Source organism: Mytilus galloprovincialis, chromosome 10 (genome assembly GCF_965363235.1).
Source record: "Mytilus galloprovincialis chromosome 10, xbMytGall1.hap1.1, whole genome shotgun sequence".
Classification (NCBI taxonomy): Eukaryota; Metazoa; Mollusca; class Bivalvia; order Mytilida; family Mytilidae; genus Mytilus; species Mytilus galloprovincialis.
Genome location: NC_134847.1, coordinates 71,232,251 through 71,256,576, shown reverse-complemented (window position 1 = coordinate 71,256,576; position 24,326 = coordinate 71,232,251). Strand labels below are relative to the sequence as shown.

The following is a 24,326-nucleotide window of genomic DNA, read 5'->3' as shown; positions in this document are numbered from 1 at the left end:
TAAAATTTCTATATAAATTTGGATTGACTCTGTTAACGAAGTTGTACCGTACATTATTTATATGCTAAATGAAAGGTATAAACTATATTGTTTTCCAGTCAATATCGTCAGCCTGCGTAGCTCAGTCGGTAGAGCATCAGACTTTTAATCTGAGGGTCTAGGGTTCGAGTCCCTACGTGGGCGATTGTAATTTTTGCTCCTTTGAGGTGGATTGATCATTTCTGCTCTAGACATCATTTGTTTATACATGTTATATGTGTGGTTCCTATACCTAAGTTTGAACGACTCTAAAATGTCGTCTGATTGCAATTTTAGTAGCAGCTGACGATGGACACAGCTGCATGGTATTTATATAGAAAAGCATCGATCATAAGTTTTGATTTTCTTTTAATTTCGATGCAAACGGGTCAAATAAAACAATAGAATCGTCTTAGGTAGACTTGTAAAATAAATCTGGTCTTTTATAACAACTATTATGTGGTATAACAAAAAGTTTTGAGAGAAACTGTTAATTATAAATGTGCAAAATTTGAGAGAGTTCTCTATGTAGCCTGCGTAGCTCAGTCGGTAGAGCATCAGACTTTTAATCTGAGGGTCTAGGGTTCGAGTCCCTACGTGGGCGGCTGTATTTTTTGCAAACTTTATTGTTTTAGTACTCTGTGTTCTTGTTATGGATAGATTCGAAAACAAGTTTTATTTGCAAAACATGAAAAACGTCAAAGAAAACGACAGCATGATCTCCGCCGCCTCTTTCCGTGACGAAATTTTGGTTAATCATGTTAATATAATATGTGGACTGATATATCATCAATATGAGGATTGATTTTCGAACGTTCGAATAGGTATGCATGATTCGTTATCTGGTTTGTTTAAACTTTTGTTGATTAATGAGTAGCACATATATCTTATAGTTGCATAAATGAGTATTTTGAGGATTCAAACGTTTACACATTGAGCATGTTGAGGGATTTCACCAACTTTAATGACATACGTATGAAATTTTTCATACTGAATTAGTTGATTTTTCTGGATAGAGTTTTTCAATCAACTTTATTTTGACTTTATTATCGTTTGTCATCATTTTCTGACAGTCACCTCAAAAAAGATTTTCGTCAATGAGAAAAAATTATTAGCAGAGCGTGGTTTCGATCCACGGACCTCTGGGTTATGGGCCCAGCACGCTTCCACTGCGCCACTCTGCTCATGAGATACAGTTATGACTTTTAACTATATAGAGTGCAACCAATCACAAGCATTGCATCAGAAAACGATATCCCCGCTAAAAACCAAAATCTTCAAGACTTTTTTTTTCACGAATGTTAAGTACTTGATCTGCAAATTTTAACCAAGAGAAGTTTGATTTAGTGTTCTTTGTTTCCGGCTAGGCAAACTTACGTACGTTTCCCAGAATAATAATAGCAATTAAGGGATTTCCTTGTGTACATATAGTGAAAACTTAGTATAAGTGATAAGAAGTCTATAGCATAAAGCAAGTGGAGAGCAGAACAGTTCTAATTAAGTTGCTCTGTCTTAAAATTTCTATATAAATTTGGATTGACTCTGTTAACGAAGTTGTACCGTACATTATTTATATGCTAAATGAAAGGTATAAACTATATTGTTTTCCAGTCAATATCGTCAGCCTGCGTAGCTCAGTCGGTAGAGCATCAGACTTTTAATCTGAGGGTCTAGGGTTCGAGTCCCTACGTGGGCGATTGTAATTTTTGCTCCTTTGAGGTGGATTGATCATTTCTGCTCTAGACATCATTTGTTTATACATGTTATATGTGTGGTTCCTATACCTAAGTTTGAACGACTCTAAAATGTCGTCTGATTGCAATTTTAGTAGCAGCTGACGATGGACACAGCTGCATGGTATTTATATAGAAAAGCATCGATCATAAGTTTTGATTTTCTTTTAATTTCGATGCAAACGGGTCAAATAAAACAATAGAATCGTCTTAGGTAGACTTGTAAAATAAATCTGGTCTTTTATAACAACTATTATGTGGTATAACAAAAAGTTTTGAGAGAAACTGTTAATTATAAATGTGCAAAATTTGAGAGAGTTCTCTATGTAGCCTGCGTAGCTCAGTCGGTAGAGCATCAGACTTTTAATCTGAGGGTCTAGGGTTCGAGTCCCTACGTGGGCGGCTGTATTTTTTGCAAACTTTATTGTTTTAGTACTCTGTGTTCTTGTTATGGATAGATTCGAAAACAAGTTTTATTTGCAAAACATGAAAAACGTCAAAGAAAACGACAGCATGATCTCCGCCGCCTCTTTCCGTGACGAAATTTTGGTTAATCATGTTAATATAATATGTGGACTGATATATCATCAATATGAGGATTGATTTTCGAACGTTCGAATAGGTATGCATGATTCGTTATCTGGTTTGTTTAAACTTTTGTTGATTAATGAGTAGCACATATATCTTATAGTTGCATAAATGAGTATTTTGAGGATTCAAACGTTTACACATTGAGCATGTTGAGGGATTTCACCAACTTTAATGACATACGTATGAAATTTTTCATACTGAATTAGTTGATTTTTCTGGATAGAGTTTTTCAATCAACTTTATTTTGACTTTATTATCGTTTGTCATCATTTTCTGACAGTCACCTCAAAAAAGATTTTCGTCAATGAGAAAAAATTATTAGCAGAGCGTGGTTTCGATCCACGGACCTCTGGGTTATGGGCCCAGCACGCTTCCACTGCGCCACTCTGCTCATGAGATACAGTTATGACTTTTAACTATATAGAGTGCAACCAATCACAAGCATTGCATCAGAAAACGATATCCCCGCTAAAAACCAAAATCTTCAAGACTTTTTTTTTCACGAATGTTAAGTACTTGATCTGCAAATTTTAACCAAGAGAAGTTTGATTTAGTGTTCTTTGTTTCCGGCTAGGCAAACTTACGTACGTTTCCCAGAATAATAATAGCAATTAAGGGATTTCCTTGTGTACATATAGTGAAAACTTAGTATAAGTGATAAGAAGTCTATAGCATAAAGCAAGTGGAGAGCAGAACAGTTCTAATTAAGTTGCTCTGTCTTAAAATTTCTATATAAATTTGGATTGACTCTGTTAACGAAGTTGTACCGTACATTATTTATATGCTAAATGAAAGGTATAAACTATATTGTTTTCCAGTCAATATCGTCAGCCTGCGTAGCTCAGTCGGTAGAGCATCAGACTTTTAATCTGAGGGTCTAGGGTTCGAGTCCCTACGTGGGCGATTGTAATTTTTGCTCCTTTGAGGTGGATTGATCATTTCTGCTCTAGACATCATTTGTTTATACATGTTATATGTGTGGTTCCTATACCTAAGTTTGAACGACTCTAAAATGTCGTCTGATTGCAATTTTAGTAGCAGCTGACGATGGACACAGCTGCATGGTATTTATATAGAAAAGCATCGATCATAAGTTTTGATTTTCTTTTAATTTCGATGCAAACGGGTCAAATAAAACAATAGAATCGTCTTAGGTAGACTTGTAAAATAAATCTGGTCTTTTATAACAACTATTATGTGGTATAACAAAAAGTTTTGAGAGAAACTGTTAATTATAAATGTGCAAAATTTGAGAGAGTTCTCTATGTAGCCTGCGTAGCTCAGTCGGTAGAGCATCAGACTTTTAATCTGAGGGTCTAGGGTTCGAGTCCCTACGTGGGCGGCTGTATTTTTTGCAAACTTTATTGTTTTAGTACTCTGTGTTCTTGTTATGGATAGATTCGAAAACAAGTTTTATTTGCAAAACATGAAAAACGTCAAAGAAAACGACAGCATGATCTCCGCCGCCTCTTTCCGTGACGAAATTTTGGTTAATCATGTTAATATAATATGTGGACTGATATATCATCAATATGAGGATTGATTTTCGAACGTTCGAATAGGTATGCATGATTCGTTATCTGGTTTGTTTAAACTTTTGTTGATTAATGAGTAGCACATATATCTTATAGTTGCATAAATGAGTATTTTGAGGATTCAAACGTTTACACATTGAGCATGTTGAGGGATTTCACCAACTTTAATGACATACGTATGAAACTTTTCATACTGAATTAGTTGATTTTTCTGGATAGAGTTTTTCAATCAACTTTATTTTGACTTTATTATCGTTTGTCATCATTTTCTGACAGTCACCTCAAAAAAGATTTTCGTCAATGAGAAAAAATTATTAGCAGAGCGTGGTTTCGATCCACGGACCTCTGGGTTATGGGCCCAGCACGCTTCCACTGCGCCACTCTGCTCATGAGATACAGTTATGACTTTTAACTATATAGAGTGCAACCAATCACAAGCATTGCATCAGAAAACGATATCCCCGCTAAAAACCAAAATCTTCAAGACTTTTTTTTTCACGAATGTTAAGTACTTGATCTGCAAATTTTAACCAAGAGAAGTTTGATTTAGTGTTCTTTGTTTCCGGCTAGGCAAACTTACGTACGTTTCCCAGAATAATAATAGCAATTAAGGGATTTCCTTGTGTACATATAGTGAAAACTTAGTATAAGTGATAAGAAGTCTATAGCATAAAGCAAGTGGAGAGCAGAACAGTTCTAATTAAGTTGCTCTGTCTTAAAATTTCTATATAAATTTGGATTGACTCTGTTAACGAAGTTGTACCGTACATTATTTATATGCTAAATGAAAGGTATAAACTATATTGTTTTCCAGTCAATATCGTCAGCCTGCGTAGCTCAGTCGGTAGAGCATCAGACTTTTAATCTGAGGGTCTAGGGTTCGAGTCCCTACGTGGGCGATTGTAATTTTTGCTCCTTTGAGGTGGATTGATCATTTCTGCTCTAGACATCATTTGTTTATACATGTTATATGTGTGGTTCCTATACCTAAGTTTGAACGACTCTAAAATGTCGTCTGATTGCAATTTTAGTAGCAGCTGACGATGGACACAGCTGCATGGTATTTATATAGAAAAGCATCGATCATAAGTTTTGATTTTCTTTTAATTTCGATGCAAACGGGTCAAATAAAACAATAGAATCGTCTTAGGTAGACTTGTAAAATAAATCTGGTCTTTTATAACAACTATTATGTGGTATAACAAAAAGTTTTGAGAGAAACTGTTAATTATAAATGTGCAAAATTTGAGAGAGTTCTCTATGTAGCCTGCGTAGCTCAGTCGGTAGAGCATCAGACTTTTAATCTGAGGGTCTAGGGTTCGAGTCCCTACGTGGGCGGCTGTATTTTTTGCAAACTTTATTGTTTTAGTACTCTGTGTTCTTGTTATGGATAGATTCGAAAACAAGTTTTATTTGCAAAACATGAAAAACGTCAAAGAAAACGACAGCATGATCTCCGCCGCCTCTTTCCGTGACGAAATTTTGGTTAATCATGTTAATATAATATGTGGACTGATATATCATCAATATGAGGATTGATTTTCGAACGTTCGAATAGGTATGCATGATTCGTTATCTGGTTTGTTTAAACTTTTGTTGATTAATGAGTAGCACATATATCTTATAGTTGCATAAATGAGTATTTTGAGGATTCAAACGTTTACACATTGAGCATGTTGAGGGATTTCACCAACTTTAATGACATACGTATGAAATTTTTCATACTGAATTAGTTGATTTTTCTGGATAGAGTTTTTCAATCAACTTTATTTTGACTTTATTATCGTTTGTCATCATTTTCTGACAGTCACCTCAAAAAAGATTTTCGTCAATGAGAAAAAATTATTAGCAGAGCGTGGTTTCGATCCACGGACCTCTGGGTTATGGGCCCAGCACGCTTCCACTGCGCCACTCTGCTCATGAGATACAGTTATGACTTTTAACTATATAGAGTGCAACCAATCACAAGCATTGCATCAGAAAACGATATCCCCGCTAAAAACCAAAATCTTCAAGACTTTTTTTTTCACGAATGTTAAGTACTTGATCTGCAAATTTTAACCAAGAGAAGTTTGATTTAGTGTTCTTTGTTTCCGGCTAGGCAAACTTACGTACGTTTCCCAGAATAATAATAGCAATTAAGGGATTTCCTTGTGTACATATAGTGAAAACTTAGTATAAGTGATAAGAAGTCTATAGCATAAAGCAAGTGGAGAGCAGAACAGTTCTAATTAAGTTGCTCTGTCTTAAAATTTCTATATAAATTTGGATTGACTCTGTTAACGAAGTTGTACCGTACATTATTTATATGCTAAATGAAAGGTATAAACTATATTGTTTTCCAGTCAATATCGTCAGCCTGCGTAGCTCAGTCGGTAGAGCATCAGACTTTTAATCTGAGGGTCTAGGGTTCGAGTCCCTACGTGGGCGATTGTAATTTTTGCTCCTTTGAGGTGGATTGATCATTTCTGCTCTAGACATCATTTGTTTATACATGTTATATGTGTGGTTCCTATACCTAAGTTTGAACGACTCTAAAATGTCGTCTGATTGCAATTTTAGTAGCAGCTGACGATGGACACAGCTGCATGGTATTTATATAGAAAAGCATCGATCATAAGTTTTGATTTTCTTTTAATTTCGATGCAAACGGGTCAAATAAAACAATAGAATCGTCTTAGGTAGACTTGTAAAATAAATCTGGTCTTTTATAACAACTATTATGTGGTATAACAAAAAGTTTTGAGAGAAACTGTTAATTATAAATGTGCAAAATTTGAGAGAGTTCTCTATGTAGCCTGCGTAGCTCAGTCGGTAGAGCATCAGACTTTTAATCTGAGGGTCTAGGGTTCGAGTCCCTACGTGGGCGGCTGTATTTTTTGCAAACTTTATTGTTTTAGTACTCTGTGTTCTTGTTATGGATAGATTCGAAAACAAGTTTTATTTGCAAAACATGAAAAACGTCAAAGAAAACGACAGCATGATCTCCGCCGCCTCTTTCCGTGACGAAATTTTGGTTAATCATGTTAATATAATATGTGGACTGATATATCATCAATATGAGGATTGATTTTCGAACGTTCGAATAGGTATGCATGATTCGTTATCTGGTTTGTTTAAACTTTTGTTGATTAATGAGTAGCACATATATCTTATAGTTGCATAAATGAGTATTTTGAGGATTCAAACGTTTACACATTGAGCATGTTGAGGGATTTCACCAACTTTAATGACATACGTATGAAATTTTTCATACTGAATTAGTTGATTTTTCTGGATAGAGTTTTTCAATCAACTTTATTTTGACTTTATTATCGTTTGTCATCATTTTCTGACAGTCACCTCAAAAAAGATTTTCGTCAATGAGAAAAAATTATTAGCAGAGCGTGGTTTCGATCCACGGACCTCTGGGTTATGGGCCCAGCACGCTTCCACTGCGCCACTCTGCTCATGAGATACAGTTATGACTTTTAACTATATAGAGTGCAACCAATCACAAGCATTGCATCAGAAAACGATATCCCCGCTAAAAACCAAAATCTTCAAGACTTTTTTTTTCACGAATGTTAAGTACTTGATCTGCAAATTTTAACCAAGAGAAGTTTGATTTAGTGTTCTTTGTTTCCGGCTAGGCAAACTTACGTACGTTTCCCAGAATAATAATAGCAATTAAGGGATTTCCTTGTGTACATATAGTGAAAACTTAGTATAAGTGATAAGAAGTCTATAGCATAAAGCAAGTGGAGAGCAGAACAGTTCTAATTAAGTTGCTCTGTCTTAAAATTTCTATATAAATTTGGATTGACTCTGTTAACGAAGTTGTACCGTACATTATTTATATGCTAAATGAAAGGTATAAACTATATTGTTTTCCAGTCAATATCGTCAGCCTGCGTAGCTCAGTCGGTAGAGCATCAGACTTTTAATCTGAGGGTCTAGGGTTCGAGTCCCTACGTGGGCGATTGTAATTTTTGCTCCTTTGAGGTGGATTGATCATTTCTGCTCTAGACATCATTTGTTTATACATGTTATATGTGTGGTTCCTATACCTAAGTTTGAACGACTCTAAAATGTCGTCTGATTGCAATTTTAGTAGCAGCTGACGATGGACACAGCTGCATGGTATTTATATAGAAAAGCATCGATCATAAGTTTTGATTTTCTTTTAATTTCGATGCAAACGGGTCAAATAAAACAATAGAATCGTCTTAGGTAGACTTGTAAAATAAATCTGGTCTTTTATAACAACTATTATGTGGTATAACAAAAAGTTTTGAGAGAAACTGTTAATTATAAATGTGCAAAATTTGAGAGAGTTCTCTATGTAGCCTGCGTAGCTCAGTCGGTAGAGCATCAGACTTTTAATCTGAGGGTCTAGGGTTCGAGTCCCTACGTGGGCGGCTGTATTTTTTGCAAACTTTATTGTTTTAGTACTCTGTGTTCTTGTTATGGATAGATTCGAAAACAAGTTTTATTTGCAAAACATGAAAAACGTCAAAGAAAACGACAGCATGATCTCCGCCGCCTCTTTCCGTGACGAAATTTTGGTTAATCATGTTAATATAATATGTGGACTGATATATCATCAATATGAGGATTGATTTTCGAACGTTCGAATAGGTATGCATGATTCGTTATCTGGTTTGTTTAAACTTTTGTTGATTAATGAGTAGCACATATATCTTATAGTTGCATAAATGAGTATTTTGAGGATTCAAACGTTTACACATTGAGCATGTTGAGGGATTTCACCAACTTTAATGACATACGTATGAAATTTTTCATACTGAATTAGTTGATTTTTCTGGATAGAGTTTTTCAATCAACTTTATTTTGACTTTATTATCGTTTGTCATCATTTTCTGACAGTCACCTCAAAAAAGATTTTCGTCAATGAGAAAAAATTATTAGCAGAGCGTGGTTTCGATCCACGGACCTCTGGGTTATGGGCCCAGCACGCTTCCACTGCGCCACTCTGCTCATGAGATACAGTTATGACTTTTAACTATATAGAGTGCAACCAATCACAAGCATTGCATCAGAAAACGATATCCCCGCTAAAAACCAAAATCTTCAAGACTTTTTTTTTCACGAATGTTAAGTACTTGATCTGCAAATTTTAACCAAGAGAAGTTTGATTTAGTGTTCTTTGTTTCCGGCTAGGCAAACTTACGTACGTTTCCCAGAATAATAATAGCAATTAAGGGATTTCCTTGTGTACATATAGTGAAAACTTAGTATAAGTGATAAGAAGTCTATAGCATAAAGCAAGTGGAGAGCAGAACAGTTCTAATTAAGTTGCTCTGTCTTAAAATTTCTATATAAATTTGGATTGACTCTGTTAACGAAGTTGTACCGTACATTATTTATATGCTAAATGAAAGGTATAAACTATATTGTTTTCCAGTCAATATCGTCAGCCTGCGTAGCTCAGTCGGTAGAGCATCAGACTTTTAATCTGAGGGTCTAGGGTTCGAGTCCCTACGTGGGCGATTGTAATTTTTGCTCCTTTGAGGTGGATTGATCATTTCTGCTCTAGACATCATTTGTTTATACATGTTATATGTGTGGTTCCTATACCTAAGTTTGAACGACTCTAAAATGTCGTCTGATTGCAATTTTAGTAGCAGCTGACGATGGACACAGCTGCATGGTATTTATATAGAAAAGCATCGATCATAAGTTTTGATTTTCTTTTAATTTCGATGCAAACGGGTCAAATAAAACAATAGAATCGTCTTAGGTAGACTTGTAAAATAAATCTGGTCTTTTATAACAACTATTATGTGGTATAACAAAAAGTTTTGAGAGAAACTGTTAATTATAAATGTGCAAAATTTGAGAGAGTTCTCTATGTAGCCTGCGTAGCTCAGTCGGTAGAGCATCAGACTTTTAATCTGAGGGTCTAGGGTTCGAGTCCCTACGTGGGCGGCTGTATTTTTTGCAAACTTTATTGTTTTAGTACTCTGTGTTCTTGTTATGGATAGATTCGAAAACAAGTTTTATTTGCAAAACATGAAAAACGTCAAAGAAAACGACAGCATGATCTCCGCCGCCTCTTTCCGTGACGAAATTTTGGTTAATCATGTTAATATAATATGTGGACTGATATATCATCAATATGAGGATTGATTTTCGAACGTTCGAATAGGTATGCATGATTCGTTATCTGGTTTGTTTAAACTTTTGTTGATTAATGAGTAGCACATATATCTTATAGTTGCATAAATGAGTATTTTGAGGATTCAAACGTTTACACATTGAGCATGTTGAGGGATTTCACCAACTTTAATGACATACGTATGAAATTTTTCATACTGAATTAGTTGATTTTTCTGGATAGAGTTTTTCAATCAACTTTATTTTGACTTTATTATCGTTTGTCATCATTTTCTGACAGTCACCTCAAAAAAGATTTTCGTCAATGAGAAAAAATTATTAGCAGAGCGTGGTTTCGATCCACGGACCTCTGGGTTATGGGCCCAGCACGCTTCCACTGCGCCACTCTGCTCATGAGATACAGTTATGACTTTTAACTATATAGAGTGCAACCAATCACAAGCATTGCATCAGAAAACGATATCCCCGCTAAAAACCAAAATCTTCAAGACTTTTTTTTTCACGAATGTTAAGTACTTGATCTGCAAATTTTAACCAAGAGAAGTTTGATTTAGTGTTCTTTGTTTCCGGCTAGGCAAACTTACGTACGTTTCCCAGAATAATAATAGCAATTAAGGGATTTCCTTGTGTACATATAGTGAAAACTTAGTATAAGTGATAAGAAGTCTATAGCATAAAGCAAGTGGAGAGCAGAACAGTTCTAATTAAGTTGCTCTGTCTTAAAATTTCTATATAAATTTGGATTGACTCTGTTAACGAAGTTGTACCGTACATTATTTATATGCTAAATGAAAGGTATAAACTATATTGTTTTCCAGTCAATATCGTCAGCCTGCGTAGCTCAGTCGGTAGAGCATCAGACTTTTAATCTGAGGGTCTAGGGTTCGAGTCCCTACGTGGGCGATTGTAATTTTTGCTCCTTTGAGGTGGATTGATCATTTCTGCTCTAGACATCATTTGTTTATACATGTTATATGTGTGGTTCCTATACCTAAGTTTGAACGACTCTAAAATGTCGTCTGATTGCAATTTTAGTAGCAGCTGACGATGGACACAGCTGCATGGTATTTATATAGAAAAGCATCGATCATAAGTTTTGATTTTCTTTTAATTTCGATGCAAACGGGTCAAATAAAACAATAGAATCGTCTTAGGTAGACTTGTAAAATAAATCTGGTCTTTTATAACAACTATTATGTGGTATAACAAAAAGTTTTGAGAGAAACTGTTAATTATAAATGTGCAAAATTTGAGAGAGTTCTCTATGTAGCCTGCGTAGCTCAGTCGGTAGAGCATCAGACTTTTAATCTGAGGGTCTAGGGTTCGAGTCCCTACGTGGGCGGCTGTATTTTTTGCAAACTTTATTGTTTTAGTACTCTGTGTTCTTGTTATGGATAGATTCGAAAACAAGTTTTATTTGCAAAACATGAAAAACGTCAAAGAAAACGACAGCATGATCTCCGCCGCCTCTTTCCGTGACGAAATTTTGGTTAATCATGTTAATATAATATGTGGACTGATATATCATCAATATGAGGATTGATTTTCGAACGTTCGAATAGGTATGCATGATTCGTTATCTGGTTTGTTTAAACTTTTGTTGATTAATGAGTAGCACATATATCTTATAGTTGCATAAATGAGTATTTTGAGGATTCAAACGTTTACACATTGAGCATGTTGAGGGATTTCACCAACTTTAATGACATACGTATGAAATTTTTCATACTGAATTAGTCAATTTTTCTGGATAGAGTTTTTCAATCAACTTTATTTTGACTTTATTATCGTTTGTCATCATTTTCTGACAGTCACCTCAAAAAAGATTTTCGTCAATGAGAAAAAATTATTAGCAGAGCGTGGTTTCGATCCACGGACCTCTGGGTTATGGGCCCAGCACGCTTCCACTGCGCCACTCTGCTCATGAGATACAGTTATGACTTTTAACTATATAGAGTGCAACCAATCACAAGCATTGCATCAGAAAACGATATCCCCGCTAAAAACCAAAATCTTCAAGACTTTTTTTTTCACGAATGTTAAGTACTTGATCTGCAAATTTTAACCAAGAGAAGTTTGATTTAGTGTTCTTTGTTTCCGGCTAGGCAAACTTACGTACGTTTCCCAGAATAATAATAGCAATTAAGGGATTTCCTTGTGTACATATAGTGAAAACTTAGTATAAGTGATAAGAAGTCTATAGCATAAAGCAAGTGGAGAGCAGAACAGTTCTAATTAAGTTGCTCTGTCTTAAAATTTCTATATAAATTTGGATTGACTCTGTTAACGAAGTTGTACCGTACATTATTTATATGCTAAATGAAAGGTATAAACTATATTGTTTTCCAGTCAATATCGTCAGCCTGCGTAGCTCAGTCGGTAGAGCATCAGACTTTTAATCTGAGGGTCTAGGGTTCGAGTCCCTACGTGGGCGATTGTAATTTTTGCTCCTTTGAGGTGGATTGATCATTTCTGCTCTAGACATCATTTGTTTATACATGTTATATGTGTGGTTCCTATACCTAAGTTTGAACGACTCTAAAATGTCGTCTGATTGCAATTTTAGTAGCAGCTGACGATGGACACAGCTGCATGGTATTTATATAGAAAAGCATCGATCATAAGTTTTGATTTTCTTTTAATTTCGATGCAAACGGGTCAAATAAAACAATAGAATCGTCTTAGGTAGACTTGTAAAATAAATCTGGTCTTTTATAACAACTATTATGTGGTATAACAAAAAGTTTTGAGAGAAACTGTTAATTATAAATGTGCAAAATTTGAGAGAGTTCTCTATGTAGCCTGCGTAGCTCAGTCGGTAGAGCATCAGACTTTTAATCTGAGGGTCTAGGGTTCGAGTCCCTACGTGGGCGGCTGTATTTTTTGCAAACTTTATTGTTTTAGTACTCTGTGTTCTTGTTATGGATAGATTCGAAAACAAGTTTTATTTGCAAAACATGAAAAACGTCAAAGAAAACGACAGCATGATCTCCGCCGCCTCTTTCCGTGACGAAATTTTGGTTAATCATGTTAATATAATATGTGGACTGATATATCATCAATATGAGGATTGATTTTCGAACGTTCGAATAGGTATGCATGATTCGTTATCTGGTTTGTTTAAACTTTTGTTGATTAATGAGTAGCACATATATCTTATAGTTGCATAAATGAGTATTTTGAGGATTCAAACGTTTACACATTGAGCATGTTGAGGGATTTCACCAACTTTAATGACATACGTATGAAATTTTTCATACTGAATTAGTCGATTTTTCTGGATAGAGTTTTTCAATCAACTTTATTTTGACTTTATTATCGTTTGTCATCATTTTCTGACAGTCACCTCAAAAAAGATTTTCGTCAATGAGAAAAAATTATTAGCAGAGCGTGGTTTCGATCCACGGACCTCTGGGTTATGGGCCCAGCACGCTTCCACTGCGCCACTCTGCTCATGAGATACAGTTATGACTTTTAACTATATAGAGTGCAACCAATCACAAGCATTGCATCAGAAAACGATATCCCCGCTAAAAACCAAAATCTTCAAGACTTTTTTTTTCACGAATGTTAAGTACTTGATCTGCAAATTTTAACCAAGAGAAGTTTGATTTAGTGTTCTTTGTTTCCGGCTAGGCAAACTTACGTACGTTTCCCAGAATAATAATAGCAATTAAGGGATTTCCTTGTGTACATATAGTGAAAACTTAGTATAAGTGATAAGAAGTCTATAGCATAAAGCAAGTGGAGAGCAGAACAGTTCTAATTAAGTTGCTCTGTCTTAAAATTTCTATATAAATTTGGATTGACTCTGTTAACGAAGTTGTACCGTACATTATTTATATGCTAAATGAAAGGTATAAACTATATTGTTTTCCAGTCAATATCGTCAGCCTGCGTAGCTCAGTCGGTAGAGCATCAGACTTTTAATCTGAGGGTCTAGGGTTCGAGTCCCTACGTGGGCGATTGTAATTTTTGCTCCTTTGAGGTGGATTGATCATTTCTGCTCTAGACATCATTTGTTTATACATGTTATATGTGTGGTTCCTATACCTAAGTTTGAACGACTCTAAAATGTCGTCTGATTGCAATTTTAGTAGCAGCTGACGATGGACACAGCTGCATGGTATTTATATAGAAAAGCATCGATCATAAGTTTTGATTTTCTTTTAATTTCGATGCAAACGGGTCAAATAAAACAATAGAATCGTCTTAGGTAGACTTGTAAAATAAATCTGGTCTTTTATAACAACTATTATGTGGTATAACAAAAAGTTTTGAGAGAAACTGTTAATTATAAATGTGCAAAATTTGAGAGAGTTCTCTATGTAGCCTGCGTAGCTCAGTCGGTAGAGCATCAGACTTTTAATCTGAGGGTCTAGGGTTCGAGTCCCTACGTGGGCGGCTGTATTTTTTGCAAACTTTATTGTTTTAGTACTCTGTGTTCTTGTTATGGATAGATTCGAAAACAAGTTTTATTTGCAAAACATGAAAAACGTCAAAGAAAACGACAGCATGATCTCCGCCGCCTCTTTCCGTGACGAAATTTTGGTTAATCATGTTAATATAATATGTGGACTGATATATCATCAATATGAGGATTGATTTTCGAACGTTCGAATAGGTATGCATGATTCGTTATCTGGTTTGTTTAAACTTTTGTTGATTAATGAGTAGCACATATATCTTATAGTTGCATAAATGAGTATTTTGAGGATTCAAACGTTTACACATTGAGCATGTTGAGGGATTTCACCAACTTTAATGACATACGTATGAAATTTTTCATACTGAATTAGTCAATTTTTCTGGATAGAGTTTTTCAATCAACTTTATTTTGACTTTATTATCGTTTGTCATCATTTTCTGACAGTCACCTCAAAAAAGATTTTCGTCAATGAGAAAAAATTATTAGCAGAGCGTGGTTTCGATCCACGGACCTCTGGGTTATGGGCCCAGCACGCTTCCACTGCGCCACTCTGCTCATGAGATACAGTTATGACTTTTAACTATATAGAGTGCAACCAATCACAAGCATTGCATCAGAAAACGATATCCCCGCTAAAAACCAAAATCTTCAAGACTTTTTTTTTCACGAATGTTAAGTACTTGATCTGCAAATTTTAACCAAGAGAAGTTTGATTTAGTGTTCTTTGTTTCCGGCTAGGCAAACTTACGTACGTTTCCCAGAATAATAATAGCAATTAAGGGATTTCCTTGTGTACATATAGTGAAAACTTAGTATAAGTGATAAGAAGTCTATAGCATAAAGCAAGTGGAGAGCAGAACAGTTCTAATTAAGTTGCTCTGTCTTAAAATTTCTATATAAATTTGGATTGACTCTGTTAACGAAGTTGTACCGTACATTATTTATATGCTAAATGAAAGGTATAAACTATATTGTTTTCCAGTCAATATCGTCAGCCTGCGTAGCTCAGTCGGTAGAGCATCAGACTTTTAATCTGAGGGTCTAGGGTTCGAGTCCCTACGTGGGCGATTGTAATTTTTGCTCCTTTGAGGTGGATTGATCATTTCTGCTCTAGACATCATTTGTTTATACATGTTATATGTGTGGTTCCTATACCTAAGTTTGAACGACTCTAAAATGTCGTCTGATTGCAATTTTAGTAGCAGCTGACGATGGACACAGCTGCATGGTATTTATATAGAAAAGCATCGATCATAAGTTTTGATTTTCTTTTAATTTCGATGCAAACGGGTCAAATAAAACAATAGAATCGTCTTAGGTAGACTTGTAAAATAAATCTGGTCTTTTATAACAACTATTATGTGGTATAACAAAAAGTTTTGAGAGAAACTGTTAATTATAAATGTGCAAAATTTGAGAGAGTTCTCTATGTAGCCTGCGTAGCTCAGTCGGTAGAGCATCAGACTTTTAATCTGAGGGTCTAGGGTTCGAGTCCCTACGTGGGCGGCTGTATTTTTTGCAAACTTTATTGTTTTAGTACTCTGTGTTCTTGTTATGGATAGATTCGAAAACAAGTTTTATTTGCAAAACATGAAAAACGTCAAAGAAAACGACAGCATGATCTCCGCCGCCTCTTTCCGTGACGAAATTTTGGTTAATCATGTTAATATAATATGTGGACTGATATATCATCAATATGAGGATTGATTTTCGAACGTTCGAATAGGTATGCATGATTCGTTATCTGGTTTGTTTAAACTTTTGTTGATTAATGAGTAGCACATATATCTTATAGTTGCATAAATGAGTATTTTGAGGATTCAAACGTTTACACATTGAGCATGTTGAGGGATTTCACCAACTTTAATGACATACGTATGAAATTTTTCATACTGAATTAGTTGATTTTTCTGGATAGAGTTTTTCAATCAACTTTATTTTGACTTTATTATCGTTTGTCATCATTTTCTGACAGTCACCTCAAAAAAGATTTTCGTCAATGAGAAAAAATTATTAGCAGAGCGTGGTTTCGATCCACGGACCTCTGGGTTATGGGCCCAGCACGCTTCCACTGCGCCACTCTGCTCATGAGATACAGTTATGACTTTTAACTATATAGAGTGCAACCAATCACAAGCATTGCATCAGAAAACGATATCCCCGCTAAAAACCAAAATCTTCAAGACTTTTTTTTTCACGAATGTTAAGTACTTGATCTGCAAATTTTAACCAAGAGAAGTTTGATTTAGTGTTCTTTGTTTCCGGCTAGGCAAACTTACGTACGTTTCCCAGAATAATAATAGCAATTAAGGGATTTCCTTGTGTACATATAGTGAAAACTTAGTATAAGTGATAAGAAGTCTATAGCATAAAGCAAGTGGAGAGCAGAACAGTTCTAATTAAGTTGCTCTGTCTTAAAATTTCTATATAAATTTGGATTGACTCTGTTAACGAAGTTGTACCGTACATTATTTATATGCTAAATGAAAGGTATAAACTATATTGTTTTCCAGTCAATATCGTCAGCCTGCGTAGCTCAGTCGGTAGAGCATCAGACTTTTAATCTGAGGGTCTAGGGTTCGAGTCCCTACGTGGGCGATTGTAATTTTTGCTCCTTTGAGGTGGATTGATCATTTCTGCTCTAGACATCATTTGTTTATACATGTTATATGTGTGGTTCCTATACCTAAGTTTGAACGACTCTAAAATGTCGTCTGATTGCAATTTTAGTAGCAGCTGACGATGGACACAGCTGCATGGTATTTATATAGAAAAGCATCGATCATAAGTTTTGATTTTCTTTTAATTTCGATGCAAACGGGTCAAATAAAACAATAGAATCGTCTTAGGTAGACTTGTAAAATAAATCTGGTCTTTTATAACAACTATTATGTGGTATAACAAAAAGTTTTGAGAGAAACTGTTAATTATAAATGTGCAAAATTTGAGAGAGTTCTCTATGTAGCCTGCGTAGCTCAGTCGGTAGAGCATCAGACTTTTAATCTGAGGGTCTAGGGTTCGAGTCCCTACGTGGGCGGCTGTATTTTTTGCAAACTTTATTGTTTTAGTACTCTGTGTTCTTGTTATGGATAGATTCGAAAACAAGTTTTATTTGCAAAACATGAAAAACGTCAAAGAAAACGACAGCATGATCTCCGCCGCCTCTTTCCGTGACGAAATTTTGGTTAATCATGTTAATATAATATGTGGACTGATATATCATCAATATGAGGATTGATTTTCGAACGTTCGAATAGGTATGCATGATTCGTTATCTGGTTTGTTTAAACTTTTGTTGATTAATGAGTAGCACATATATCTTATAGTTGCATAAATGAGTATTTTGAGGATTCAAACGTTTACACATTGAGCATGTTGAGGGATTTCACCAACTTTAATGACATACGTATGAAATTTTTCATACTGAATTAGTTGATTTTTCTGGATAGAGTTTTTCAATCAACTTTATTTTGACTTTATTATCGTTTGTCATCATTTTCTGACAGTCACCTCAAAAAAGATTTTCGTCAATGAGAAAAAATTATTAGCAGAGCGTGGTTTCGATCCACGGACCTCTGGGTTATGGGCCCAGCACGCTTCCACTGCGCCACTCTGCTCATGAGATACAGTTATGACTTTTAACTATATAGAGTGCAACCAATCACAAGCATTGCATCAGAAAACGATATCCCCGCTAAAAACCAAAATCTTCAAGACTTTTTTTTTCACGAATGTTAAGTACTTGATCTGCAAATTTTAACCAAGAGAAGTTTGATTTAGTGTTCTTTGTTTCCGGCTAGGCAAACTTACGTACGTTTCCCAGAATAATAATAGCAATTAAGGGATTTCCTTGTGTACATATAGTGAAAACTTAGTATAAGTGATAAGAAGTCTATAGCATAAAGCAAGTGGAGAGCAGAACAGTTCTAATTAAGTTGCTCTGTCTTAAAATTTCTATATAAATTTGGATTGACTCTGTTAACGAAGTTGTACCGTACATTATTTATATGCTAAATGAAAGGTATAAACTATATTGTTTTCCAGTCAATATCGTCAGCCTGCGTAGCTCAGTCGGTAGAGCATCAGACTTTTAATCTGAGGGTCTAGGGTTCGAGTCCCTACGTGGACGATTGTAATTTTTGCTCCTTTGAGGTGGATTGATCATTTCTGCTCTAGACATCATTTGTTTATACATGTTATATGTGTGGTTCCTATACCTAAGTTTGAACGACTCTAAAATGTCGTCTGATTGCAATTTTAGTAGCAGCTGACGATGGACACAGCTGCATGGTATTTATATAGAAAAGCATCGATCATAAGTTTTGATTTTCTTTTAATTTCGATGCAAACGGGTCAAATAAAACAATAGAATCGTCTTAGGTAGACTTGTAAAATAAATCTGGTCTTTTATAACAACTATTATGTGGTATAACAAAAAGTTTTGAGAGAAACTGTTAATTATAAATGTGCAAAATTTGAGAGAGTTCTCTATGTAGCCTGCGTAGCTCAGTCGGTAGAGCATCAGACTTTTAATCTGAGGGTCTAGGGTTCGAGTCCCTACGTGGGCGGCTGTATTTTTTGCAAACTTTATTGTTTTAGTACTCTGTGTTCTTGTTATGGATAGATTCGAAAACAAGTTTTATTTGCAAAACATGAAAAACGTCAAAGAAAACGACAGCATGATCTCCGCCGCCTCTTTCCGTGACGAAATTTTGGTTAATCATGTTAATATAATATGTGGACTGATATATCATCAATATGAGGATTGATTTTCGAACGTTCGAATAGGTATGCATGATTCGTTATCTGGTTTGTTTAAACTTTTGTTGATTAATGAGTAGCACATATATCTTATAGTTGCATAAATGAGTATTTTGAGGATTCAAACGTTTACACATTGAGCATGTTGAGGGATTTCACCAACTTTAATGACATACGTATGAAATTTTTCATACTGAATTAGTTGATTTTTCTGGATAGAGTTTTTCAATCAACTTTATTTTGACTTTATTATCGTTTGTCATCATTTTCTGACAGTCACCTCAAAAAAGATTTTCGTCAATGAGAAAAAATTATTAGCAGAGCGTGGTTTCGATCCACGGACCTCTGGGTTATGGGCCCAGCACGCTTCCACTGCGCCACTCTGCTCATGAGATACAGTTATGACTTTTAACTATATAGAGTGCAACCAATCACAAGCATTGCATCAGAAAACGATATCCCCGCTAAAAACCAAAATCTTCAAGACTTTTTTTTTCACGAATGTTAAGTACTTGATCTGCAAATTTTAACCAAGAGAAGTTTGATTTAGTGTTCTTTGTTTCCGGCTAGGCAAACTTACGTACGTTTCCCAGAATAATAATAGCAATTAAGGGATTTCCTTGTGTACATATAGTGAAAACTTAGTATAAGTGATAAGAAGTCTATAGCATAAAGCAAGTGGAGAGCAGAACAGTTCTAATTAAGTTGCTCTGTCTTAAAATTTCTATATAAATTTGGATTGACTCTGTTAACGAAGTTGTACCGTACATTATTTATATGCTAAATGAAAGGTATAAACTATATTGTTTTCCAGTCAATATCGTCAGCCTGCGTAGCTCAGTCGGTAGAGCATCAGACTTTTAATCTGAGGGTCTAGGGTTCGAGTCCCTACGTGGGCGATTGTAATTTTTGCTCCTTTGAGGTGGATTGATCATTTCTGCTCTAGACATCATTTGTTTATACATGTTATATGTGTGGTTCCTATACCTAAGTTTGAACGACTCTAAAATGTCGTCTGATTGCAATTTTAGTAGCAGCTGACGATGGACACAGCTGCATGGTATTTATATAGAAAAGCATCGATCATAAGTTTTGATTTTCTTTTAATTTCGATGCAAACGGGTCAAATAAAACAATAGAATCGTCTTAGGTAGACTTGTAAAATAAATCTGGTCTTTTATAACAACTATTATGTGGTATAACAAAAAGTTTTGAGAGAAACTGTTAATTATAAATGTGCAAAATTTGAGAGAGTTCTCTATGTAGCCTGCGTAGCTCAGTCGGTAGAGCATCAGACTTTTAATCTGAGGGTCTAGGGTTCGAGTCCCTACGTGGGCGGCTGTATTTTTTGCAAACTTTATTGTTTTAGTACTCTGTGTTCTTGTTATGGATAGATTCGAAAACAAGTTTTATTTGCAAAACATGAAAAACGTCAAAGAAAACGACAGCATGATCTCCGCCGCCTCTTTCCGTGACGAAATTTTGGTTAATCATGTTAATATAATATGTGGACTGATATATCATCAATATGAGGATTGATTTTCGAACGTTCGAATAGGTATGCATGATTCGTTATCTGGTTTGTTTAAACTTTTGTTGATTAATGAGTAGCACATATATCTTATAGTTGCATAAATGAGTATTTTGAGGATTCAAACGTTTACACATTGAGCATGTTGAGGGATTTCACCAACTTTAATGACATACGTATGAAATTTTTCATACTGAATTAGTTGATTTTTCTGGATAGAGTTTTTCAATCAACTTTATTTTGACTTTATTATCGTTTGTCATCATTTTCTGACAGTCACCTCAAAAAAGATTTTCGTCAATGAGAAAAAATTATTAGCAGAGCGTGGTTTCGATCCACGGACCTCTGGGTTATGGGCCCAGCACGCTTCCACTGCGCCACTCTGCTCATGAGATACAGTTATGACTTTTAACTATATAGAGTGCAACCAATCACAAGCATTGCATCAGAAAACGATATCCCCGCTAAAAACCAAAATCTTCAAGACTTTTTTTTTCACGAATGTTAAGTACTTGATCTGCAAATTTTAACCAAGAGAAGTTTGATTTAGTGTTCTTTGTTTCCGGCTAGGCAAACTTACGTACGTTTCCCAGAATAATAATAGCAATTAAGGGATTTCCTTGTGTACATATAGTGAAAACTTAGTATAAGTGATAAGAAGTCTATAGCATAAAGCAAGTGGAGAGCAGAACAGTTCTAATTAAGTTGCTCTGTCTTAAAATTTCTATATAAATTTGGATTGACTCTGTTAACGAAGTTGTACCGTACATTATTTATATGCTAAATGAAAGGTATAAACTATATTGTTTTCCAGTCAATATCGTCAGCCTGCGTAGCTCAGTCGGTAGAGCATCAGACTTTTAATCTGAGGGTCTAGGGTTCGAGTCCCTACGTGGGCGATTGTAATTTTTGCTCCTTTGAGGTGGATTGATCATTTCTGCTCTAGACATCATTTGTTTATACATGTTATATGTGTGGTTCCTATACCTAAGTTTGAACGACTCTAAAATGTCGTCTGATTGCAATTTTAGTAGCAGCTGACGATGGACACAGCTGCATGGTATTTATATAGAAAAGCATCGATCATAAGTTTTGATTTTCTTTTAATTTCGATGCAAACGGGTCAAATAAAACAATAGAATCGTCTTAGGTAGACTTGTAAAATAAATCTGGTCTTTTATAACAACTATTATGTGGTATAACAAAAAGTTTTGAGAGAAACTGTTAATTATAAATGTGCAAAATTTGAGAGAGTTCTCTATGTAGCCTGCGTAGCTCAGTCGGTAGAGCATCAGACTTTTAATCTGAGGGTCTAGGGTTCGAGTCCCTACGTGGGCGGCTGTATTTTTTGCAAACTTTATTGTTTTAGTACTCTGTGTTCTTGTTATGGATAGATTCGAAAACAAGTTTTATTTGCAAAACATGAAAAACGTCAAAGAAAACGACAGCATGATCTCCGCCGCCTCTTTCCGTGACGAAATTTTGGTTAATCATGTTAATATAATATGTGGACTGATATATCATCAATATGAGGATTGATTTTCGAACGTTCGAATAGGTATGCATGATTCGTTATCTGGTTTGTTTAAACTTTTGTTGATTAATGAGTAGCACATATATCTTATAGTTGCATAAATGAGTATTTTGAGGATTCAAACGTTTACACATTGAGCATGTTGAGGGATTTCACCAACTTTAATGACATACGTATGAAATTTTTCATACTGAATTAGTTGATTTTTCTGGATAGAGTTTTTCAATCAACTTTATTTTGACTTTATTATCGTTTGTCATCATTTTCTGACAGTCACCTCAAAAAAGATTTTCGTCAATGAGAAAAAATTATTAGCAGAGCGTGGTTTCGATCCACGGACCTCTGGGTTATGGGCCCAGCACGCTTCCACTGCGCCACTCTGCTCATGAGATACAGTTATGACTTTTAACTATATAGAGTGCAACCAATCACAAGCATTGCATCAGAAAACGATATCCCCGCTAAAAACCAAAATCTTCAAGACTTTTTTTTTCACGAATGTTAAGTACTTGATCTGCAAATTTTAACCAAGAGAAGTTTGATTTAGTGTTCTTTGTTTCCGGCTAGGCAAACTTACGTACGTTTCCCAGAATAATAATAGCAATTAAGGGATTTCCTTGTGTACATATAGTGAAAACTTAGTATAAGTGATAAGAAGTCTATAGCATAAAGCAAGTGGAGAGCAGAACAGTTCTAATTAAGTTGCTCTGTCTTAAAATTTCTATATAAATTTGGATTGACTCTGTTAACGAAGTTGTACCGTACATTATTTATATGCTAAATGAAAGGTATAAACTATATTGTTTTCCAGTCAATATCGTCAGCCTGCGTAGCTCAGTCGGTAGAGCATCAGACTTTTAATCTGAGGGTCTAGGGTTCGAGTCCCTACGTGGGCGATTGTAATTTTTGCTCCTTTGAGGTGGATTGATCATTTCTGCTCTAGACATCATTTGTTTATACATGTTATATGTGTGGTTCCTATACCTAAGTTTGAACGACTCTAAAATGTCGTCTGATTGCAATTTTAGTAGCAGCTGACGATGGACACAGCTGCATGGTATTTATATAGAAAAGCATCGATCATAAGTTTTGATTTTCTTTTAATTTCGATGCAAACGGGTCAAATAAAACAATAGAATCGTCTTAGGTAGACTTGTAAAATAAATCTGGTCTTTTATAACAACTATTATGTGGTATAACAAAAAGTTTTGAGAGAAACTGTTAATTATAAATGTGCAAAATTTGAGAGAGTTCTCTATGTAGCCTGCGTAGCTCAGTCGGTAGAGCATCAGACTTTTAATCTGAGGGTCTAGGGTTCGAGTCCCTACGTGGGCGGCTGTATTTTTTGCAAACTTTATTGTTTTAGTACTCTGTGTTCTTGTTATGGATAGATTCGAAAACAAGTTTTATTTGCAAAACATGAAAAACGTCAAAGAAAACGACAGCATGATCTCCGCCGCCTCTTTCCGTGACGAAATTTTGGTTAATCATGTTAATATAATATGTGGACTGATATATCATCAATATGAGGATTGATTTTCGAACGTTCGAATAGGTATGCATGATTCGTTATCTGGTTTGTTTAAACTTTTGTTGATTAATGAGTAGCACATATATCTTATAGTTGCATAAATGAGTATTTTGAGGATTCAAACGTTTACACATTGAGCATGTTGAGGGATTTCACCAACTTTAATGACATACGTATGAAATTTTTCATACTGAATTAGTTGATTTTTCTGGATAGAGTTTTTCAATCAACTTTATTTTGACTTTATTATCGTTTGTCATCATTTTCTGACAGTCACCTCAAAAAAGATTTTCGTCAATGAGAAAAAATTATTAGCAGAGCGTGGTTTCGATCCACGGACCTCTGGGTTATGGGCCCAGCACGCTTCCACTGCGCCACTCTGCTCATGAGATACAGTTATGACTTTTAACTATATAGAGTGCAACCAATCACAAGCATTGCATCAGAAAACGATATCCCCGCTAAAAACCAAAATCTTCAAGACTTTTTTTTTCACGAATGTTAAGTACTTGATCTGCAAATTTTAACCAAGAGAAGTTTGAT

The 24,326-nt window shown here is 35.1% G+C and overlaps 48 non-coding genes across 48 annotated transcripts; 32 read left to right on the top strand and 16 right to left on the bottom strand.

Annotated features, from left to right (window-relative positions):
• The first annotated feature begins 110 nt into the window (after positions 1-110).
• Positions 111-183, top strand: Trnak-uuu (transfer RNA lysine (anticodon UUU)). Its single transcript has one exon. It is a non-coding gene; the product is annotated as a tRNA-Lys (tRNA).
• Positions 184-549: 366 nt separating this feature from the next.
• On the top strand, positions 550-622 carry Trnak-uuu (transfer RNA lysine (anticodon UUU)). The gene has a single exon. It is a non-coding gene; the product is annotated as a tRNA-Lys (tRNA).
• A 508-nt stretch (positions 623-1,130) lies between these two features.
• Trnam-cau (transfer RNA methionine (anticodon CAU)) lies at positions 1,131-1,202 on the bottom strand. The gene has a single exon. It is a non-coding gene; the product is annotated as a tRNA-Met (tRNA).
• A 439-nt stretch (positions 1,203-1,641) lies between these two features.
• Positions 1,642-1,714, top strand: Trnak-uuu (transfer RNA lysine (anticodon UUU)). Its single transcript has one exon. It is a non-coding gene; the product is annotated as a tRNA-Lys (tRNA).
• Positions 1,715-2,080: 366 nt separating this feature from the next.
• Positions 2,081-2,153, top strand: Trnak-uuu (transfer RNA lysine (anticodon UUU)). Its single transcript has one exon. It is a non-coding gene; the product is annotated as a tRNA-Lys (tRNA).
• Positions 2,154-2,661: 508 nt separating this feature from the next.
• On the bottom strand, positions 2,662-2,733 carry Trnam-cau (transfer RNA methionine (anticodon CAU)). Its single transcript has one exon. It is a non-coding gene; the product is annotated as a tRNA-Met (tRNA).
• A 439-nt stretch (positions 2,734-3,172) lies between these two features.
• Positions 3,173-3,245, top strand: Trnak-uuu (transfer RNA lysine (anticodon UUU)). Its single transcript has one exon. It is a non-coding gene; the product is annotated as a tRNA-Lys (tRNA).
• A 366-nt stretch (positions 3,246-3,611) lies between these two features.
• On the top strand, positions 3,612-3,684 carry Trnak-uuu (transfer RNA lysine (anticodon UUU)). The gene has a single exon. It is a non-coding gene; the product is annotated as a tRNA-Lys (tRNA).
• A 508-nt stretch (positions 3,685-4,192) lies between these two features.
• Trnam-cau (transfer RNA methionine (anticodon CAU)) lies at positions 4,193-4,264 on the bottom strand. The gene has a single exon. It is a non-coding gene; the product is annotated as a tRNA-Met (tRNA).
• Positions 4,265-4,703: 439 nt separating this feature from the next.
• Positions 4,704-4,776, top strand: Trnak-uuu (transfer RNA lysine (anticodon UUU)). The gene has a single exon. It is a non-coding gene; the product is annotated as a tRNA-Lys (tRNA).
• A 366-nt stretch (positions 4,777-5,142) lies between these two features.
• Positions 5,143-5,215, top strand: Trnak-uuu (transfer RNA lysine (anticodon UUU)). The gene has a single exon. It is a non-coding gene; the product is annotated as a tRNA-Lys (tRNA).
• A 508-nt stretch (positions 5,216-5,723) lies between these two features.
• On the bottom strand, positions 5,724-5,795 carry Trnam-cau (transfer RNA methionine (anticodon CAU)). Its single transcript has one exon. It is a non-coding gene; the product is annotated as a tRNA-Met (tRNA).
• Positions 5,796-6,234: 439 nt separating this feature from the next.
• On the top strand, positions 6,235-6,307 carry Trnak-uuu (transfer RNA lysine (anticodon UUU)). The gene has a single exon. It is a non-coding gene; the product is annotated as a tRNA-Lys (tRNA).
• Positions 6,308-6,673: 366 nt separating this feature from the next.
• Trnak-uuu (transfer RNA lysine (anticodon UUU)) lies at positions 6,674-6,746 on the top strand. The gene has a single exon. It is a non-coding gene; the product is annotated as a tRNA-Lys (tRNA).
• Positions 6,747-7,254: 508 nt separating this feature from the next.
• Trnam-cau (transfer RNA methionine (anticodon CAU)) lies at positions 7,255-7,326 on the bottom strand. The gene has a single exon. It is a non-coding gene; the product is annotated as a tRNA-Met (tRNA).
• A 439-nt stretch (positions 7,327-7,765) lies between these two features.
• On the top strand, positions 7,766-7,838 carry Trnak-uuu (transfer RNA lysine (anticodon UUU)). Its single transcript has one exon. It is a non-coding gene; the product is annotated as a tRNA-Lys (tRNA).
• Positions 7,839-8,204: 366 nt separating this feature from the next.
• Positions 8,205-8,277, top strand: Trnak-uuu (transfer RNA lysine (anticodon UUU)). Its single transcript has one exon. It is a non-coding gene; the product is annotated as a tRNA-Lys (tRNA).
• Positions 8,278-8,785: 508 nt separating this feature from the next.
• Positions 8,786-8,857, bottom strand: Trnam-cau (transfer RNA methionine (anticodon CAU)). Its single transcript has one exon. It is a non-coding gene; the product is annotated as a tRNA-Met (tRNA).
• Positions 8,858-9,296: 439 nt separating this feature from the next.
• On the top strand, positions 9,297-9,369 carry Trnak-uuu (transfer RNA lysine (anticodon UUU)). The gene has a single exon. It is a non-coding gene; the product is annotated as a tRNA-Lys (tRNA).
• Positions 9,370-9,735: 366 nt separating this feature from the next.
• Positions 9,736-9,808, top strand: Trnak-uuu (transfer RNA lysine (anticodon UUU)). Its single transcript has one exon. It is a non-coding gene; the product is annotated as a tRNA-Lys (tRNA).
• Positions 9,809-10,316: 508 nt separating this feature from the next.
• Trnam-cau (transfer RNA methionine (anticodon CAU)) lies at positions 10,317-10,388 on the bottom strand. Its single transcript has one exon. It is a non-coding gene; the product is annotated as a tRNA-Met (tRNA).
• A 439-nt stretch (positions 10,389-10,827) lies between these two features.
• On the top strand, positions 10,828-10,900 carry Trnak-uuu (transfer RNA lysine (anticodon UUU)). The gene has a single exon. It is a non-coding gene; the product is annotated as a tRNA-Lys (tRNA).
• Positions 10,901-11,266: 366 nt separating this feature from the next.
• Positions 11,267-11,339, top strand: Trnak-uuu (transfer RNA lysine (anticodon UUU)). The gene has a single exon. It is a non-coding gene; the product is annotated as a tRNA-Lys (tRNA).
• Positions 11,340-11,847: 508 nt separating this feature from the next.
• Trnam-cau (transfer RNA methionine (anticodon CAU)) lies at positions 11,848-11,919 on the bottom strand. Its single transcript has one exon. It is a non-coding gene; the product is annotated as a tRNA-Met (tRNA).
• Positions 11,920-12,358: 439 nt separating this feature from the next.
• Trnak-uuu (transfer RNA lysine (anticodon UUU)) lies at positions 12,359-12,431 on the top strand. The gene has a single exon. It is a non-coding gene; the product is annotated as a tRNA-Lys (tRNA).
• A 366-nt stretch (positions 12,432-12,797) lies between these two features.
• Positions 12,798-12,870, top strand: Trnak-uuu (transfer RNA lysine (anticodon UUU)). The gene has a single exon. It is a non-coding gene; the product is annotated as a tRNA-Lys (tRNA).
• Positions 12,871-13,378: 508 nt separating this feature from the next.
• Trnam-cau (transfer RNA methionine (anticodon CAU)) lies at positions 13,379-13,450 on the bottom strand. The gene has a single exon. It is a non-coding gene; the product is annotated as a tRNA-Met (tRNA).
• Positions 13,451-13,889: 439 nt separating this feature from the next.
• Positions 13,890-13,962, top strand: Trnak-uuu (transfer RNA lysine (anticodon UUU)). The gene has a single exon. It is a non-coding gene; the product is annotated as a tRNA-Lys (tRNA).
• Positions 13,963-14,328: 366 nt separating this feature from the next.
• On the top strand, positions 14,329-14,401 carry Trnak-uuu (transfer RNA lysine (anticodon UUU)). The gene has a single exon. It is a non-coding gene; the product is annotated as a tRNA-Lys (tRNA).
• Positions 14,402-14,909: 508 nt separating this feature from the next.
• Trnam-cau (transfer RNA methionine (anticodon CAU)) lies at positions 14,910-14,981 on the bottom strand. Its single transcript has one exon. It is a non-coding gene; the product is annotated as a tRNA-Met (tRNA).
• Positions 14,982-15,420: 439 nt separating this feature from the next.
• Trnak-uuu (transfer RNA lysine (anticodon UUU)) lies at positions 15,421-15,493 on the top strand. The gene has a single exon. It is a non-coding gene; the product is annotated as a tRNA-Lys (tRNA).
• Positions 15,494-15,859: 366 nt separating this feature from the next.
• On the top strand, positions 15,860-15,932 carry Trnak-uuu (transfer RNA lysine (anticodon UUU)). The gene has a single exon. It is a non-coding gene; the product is annotated as a tRNA-Lys (tRNA).
• Positions 15,933-16,440: 508 nt separating this feature from the next.
• On the bottom strand, positions 16,441-16,512 carry Trnam-cau (transfer RNA methionine (anticodon CAU)). The gene has a single exon. It is a non-coding gene; the product is annotated as a tRNA-Met (tRNA).
• Positions 16,513-16,951: 439 nt separating this feature from the next.
• Trnak-uuu (transfer RNA lysine (anticodon UUU)) lies at positions 16,952-17,024 on the top strand. Its single transcript has one exon. It is a non-coding gene; the product is annotated as a tRNA-Lys (tRNA).
• Positions 17,025-17,390: 366 nt separating this feature from the next.
• Trnak-uuu (transfer RNA lysine (anticodon UUU)) lies at positions 17,391-17,463 on the top strand. Its single transcript has one exon. It is a non-coding gene; the product is annotated as a tRNA-Lys (tRNA).
• Positions 17,464-17,971: 508 nt separating this feature from the next.
• Trnam-cau (transfer RNA methionine (anticodon CAU)) lies at positions 17,972-18,043 on the bottom strand. The gene has a single exon. It is a non-coding gene; the product is annotated as a tRNA-Met (tRNA).
• Positions 18,044-18,482: 439 nt separating this feature from the next.
• On the top strand, positions 18,483-18,555 carry Trnak-uuu (transfer RNA lysine (anticodon UUU)). The gene has a single exon. It is a non-coding gene; the product is annotated as a tRNA-Lys (tRNA).
• Positions 18,556-18,921: 366 nt separating this feature from the next.
• Trnak-uuu (transfer RNA lysine (anticodon UUU)) lies at positions 18,922-18,994 on the top strand. Its single transcript has one exon. It is a non-coding gene; the product is annotated as a tRNA-Lys (tRNA).
• Positions 18,995-19,502: 508 nt separating this feature from the next.
• On the bottom strand, positions 19,503-19,574 carry Trnam-cau (transfer RNA methionine (anticodon CAU)). Its single transcript has one exon. It is a non-coding gene; the product is annotated as a tRNA-Met (tRNA).
• A 439-nt stretch (positions 19,575-20,013) lies between these two features.
• On the top strand, positions 20,014-20,086 carry Trnak-uuu (transfer RNA lysine (anticodon UUU)). The gene has a single exon. It is a non-coding gene; the product is annotated as a tRNA-Lys (tRNA).
• Positions 20,087-20,452: 366 nt separating this feature from the next.
• Trnak-uuu (transfer RNA lysine (anticodon UUU)) lies at positions 20,453-20,525 on the top strand. The gene has a single exon. It is a non-coding gene; the product is annotated as a tRNA-Lys (tRNA).
• A 508-nt stretch (positions 20,526-21,033) lies between these two features.
• On the bottom strand, positions 21,034-21,105 carry Trnam-cau (transfer RNA methionine (anticodon CAU)). The gene has a single exon. It is a non-coding gene; the product is annotated as a tRNA-Met (tRNA).
• Positions 21,106-21,544: 439 nt separating this feature from the next.
• Trnak-uuu (transfer RNA lysine (anticodon UUU)) lies at positions 21,545-21,617 on the top strand. Its single transcript has one exon. It is a non-coding gene; the product is annotated as a tRNA-Lys (tRNA).
• Positions 21,618-21,983: 366 nt separating this feature from the next.
• Trnak-uuu (transfer RNA lysine (anticodon UUU)) lies at positions 21,984-22,056 on the top strand. The gene has a single exon. It is a non-coding gene; the product is annotated as a tRNA-Lys (tRNA).
• A 508-nt stretch (positions 22,057-22,564) lies between these two features.
• Positions 22,565-22,636, bottom strand: Trnam-cau (transfer RNA methionine (anticodon CAU)). Its single transcript has one exon. It is a non-coding gene; the product is annotated as a tRNA-Met (tRNA).
• A 439-nt stretch (positions 22,637-23,075) lies between these two features.
• Trnak-uuu (transfer RNA lysine (anticodon UUU)) lies at positions 23,076-23,148 on the top strand. Its single transcript has one exon. It is a non-coding gene; the product is annotated as a tRNA-Lys (tRNA).
• Positions 23,149-23,514: 366 nt separating this feature from the next.
• Trnak-uuu (transfer RNA lysine (anticodon UUU)) lies at positions 23,515-23,587 on the top strand. The gene has a single exon. It is a non-coding gene; the product is annotated as a tRNA-Lys (tRNA).
• Positions 23,588-24,095: 508 nt separating this feature from the next.
• On the bottom strand, positions 24,096-24,167 carry Trnam-cau (transfer RNA methionine (anticodon CAU)). The gene has a single exon. It is a non-coding gene; the product is annotated as a tRNA-Met (tRNA).
• Positions 24,168-24,326: the final 159 nt, after the last annotated feature.